We start from the raw sequence: 2,905 nt of genomic DNA on the forward strand, positions 1-2,905 counted from the left end.
GGAAGGGAGTGTTGATAAAAAAAATAGGTTTGAAGAGAGAGCATAGAGCTTGGGAAGATGTCGCAGAGCTTGAAAAAACAGAGTGCAAGAAGGCAAGGATTGAGATGCAGATGGAAAAAACAATTAATCCAACGGTGGAGGCTGGATGCCAGCCCCGCCGATCGCAACGAATGCCCTCAGTTGGAACTGCCAGGGGCTTGGGAACCAACATGCAGTTAATGTCCTCTCCAATTTGGTGAGGGAGAAGAGACCCAAAATTATATTTCTCATGGAAACTAAGCAAACGGTTGATGAAATGAGAAAGTTGAAGGAGGAATTACACTATCAAGCGGGGTTGGTAGTACCATGTGACAGAAGCTGGGGAGGAAGACGGGGTGGCCTAGCGATGCTTTGGAAAGATTATGTTGAATTGCATATACAAACTTACTCTCCGCATCATATTGATGCTATCATTCAAACACACTCAGGTTCTCCGTGGAGGATTACTGGATTTTATGGGTACCCTGAGGAATGTCACAAACATGAGTCTTGGATTTTGTTGCACCATCTCCATTCTAGGATGTCTTTGCCGTGGGTGTGCATAGGAGACTACAACGAAATCCAATCCTCTGATGAGAAGCAAGGACGGCTTGAGAAGGCTTTTTCACCAATGTTAGCTTTCTGGAATACACTAGCTCATTGTGAATTGATCGACATGGGATTTCAAGGAGGTAAATTCACATGGAATAATGGCAGGCTTGGAGTGGAGTTTGTCTAGGAGAGGATTGATAGGGCCTGTGCAAATCAAGCTTGGAGAGACTTATTCCCAAGGAGTCAAGTATTTCATCTCTCTGTTTCTTATTCGGACCATATCCCAATTATGTTGACTATACAAGCAAGCAGCGAAGTGAAGAGAAAAAAGAATATTCCCAGGAGATTTGAGGAAAAATGGGCTTCCCACCCGAAGTGTAGACTGGTTGTTGAAGAAGGATGGCGACAAAGGGTAGAAGGAGGCAGTCCAATGTTTTGTCTTTTTCAGAGGATAAGAAATACACAGATGGCTTTGATTAAATGGGAAAAGAGGGCATTTGGAAATACCAAAGTCATCCTTCAACAAAAGCAACGTTTGCTGGAAGAGCTGACTTGTAGGAATGATCCAACATTGTTAGAAAGGATAAGGGAAACGAAGGCAGAAATTAATAACATTTTGCACCATGAAGAGTTGGCGTGGAAACAGAGATCTAGAGCAATATGGTTACCTGCCAGGGATAAAAACATTAAGTTTATTCACCAGAGAGCCACCTAAAGGAAACGTAAGAATCAAATTTTGGGAGTTTTTAATGCAACAGGGGAATGGTGTACGAATGATGAACAGATTGCGGACACAGCTGTGGGGTACTTCCAAAATTTATTTACATCAAGCCAACCTGGAGATGAAGAGATTGGCCATGTCCTTGAAGCAGTGGATAAACGGGTTACAGATGACATGAACAATGCATTGTTGGAGCCTTACAGAGGGGAGGAGGTACGGAGAGCTTTATTTCAAATGCACCCCTCAAAGGCGCCGGGGCCGGATGGTATGTCTCCTTTCTTTTTCCAAAAATTTTGGAATATAGTTGGGCATGATGTTACTGATTTATCCTGTCTGCTCTTAATTCGAGTCGCTTAATTCGTAAAATAAACTATACTCACATTGTTCTGGTGCCCAAAAAGAATGATCCGCAAAGTCTAGGTGATTTTCGGCCCATCAGCCTAGGCAATGTGATCTCTCGCCTTTTCTCAAAGGTCCTAGCTAACCGTTTGAAGCAGATTCTACCAAGAGTGATCTCTGAGGCTCAGAGTGCTTTTATACCGGAAAGAATTATTACGGACAACACTACCATTGCCTTTGAAGTACTTCACAGAATGAGGAATAGAAGGAGGGGAAAGGATGGTCAGATGGCAATCAAATTGGACATAAGCAAGGCTTATGACTGTGTAGAGTGGCTGTTTTTAAGGAAGATGATGATTAGATTGGGGTTTGATGAGAGATGGGTGACACTTGCAATGGAGACTATTCATACAGCCTCTTATTCGGTCCTTATAAATGGTGAACCTAAAGGTTATGTACAACCCACAAGAGGAATTAAGCAAGGCGATCCGTTATCACCATACTTGTTCCTCTTATGCGCTAAGGGTCATTCAGCCATGATAAAGAGAGCCAAGGAGTAGAAAAGGATACAAGGAATACTTTCTTGCTGAGGGGGAGTTTGTGTATCTCATCTCCTTTTCGCCGACGATTGCCTGCTATTCTGTCAAGCCAAGATTGAGGAATGTTGGAACCTTCTACGCATATTACACAGTTATGAAATAGCATCCGGTCAAGCCATTAACAAAGGGAAGACAGCCCTATTTTTTAGCAAAAACACAAGGGCAAATATCAAGCTGGCCGTGCAAAACATGTTGGGAGCACAAGTTTTTCATGACTGTGAGCAGTACCTTGGTTTGCCCATGATTGCCGGAAAGTCTAAGACAAACACCTTTAAAGGTGTGAGGGAAAAAATTTCAAAGAAGGTAACCGGGTGGAAAGAAAAGTTTATCTCAAAGGCGGGGAGAGAAATACTCATAAAAACTGTTGCCCAGGCGGTACCAACGTATACAATGAGTATTTTCAAAATACCGAAGCAAGTATGTGAGGATATCAATTCTATCTTGGCTCGATATTGGTGGGGTCAGCTAAAGAATGAGAAGAAGGTTCATTGGATGAGTTGGAGCAGGCTGTGCAAGTCGAAGAAGATGGGCGGAATGGGTTTTCGGGATTTACACACTTTTAATTTAGCCTTACTCGCTAAACAAGCATGGAAACTAGTCCAAAAAACGGACTCTCTGTTTTACCGTATTTATAAAGCCAGATACTTTCCAACCACTATGTTTTTTGGATGCTGAG

The sequence above is a fragment of the Quercus robur genome, chromosome 4, assembly GCF_932294415.1.
Source record: "Quercus robur chromosome 4, dhQueRobu3.1, whole genome shotgun sequence".
NCBI classification, from domain to species: Eukaryota; Viridiplantae; Streptophyta; class Magnoliopsida; order Fagales; family Fagaceae; genus Quercus; species Quercus robur.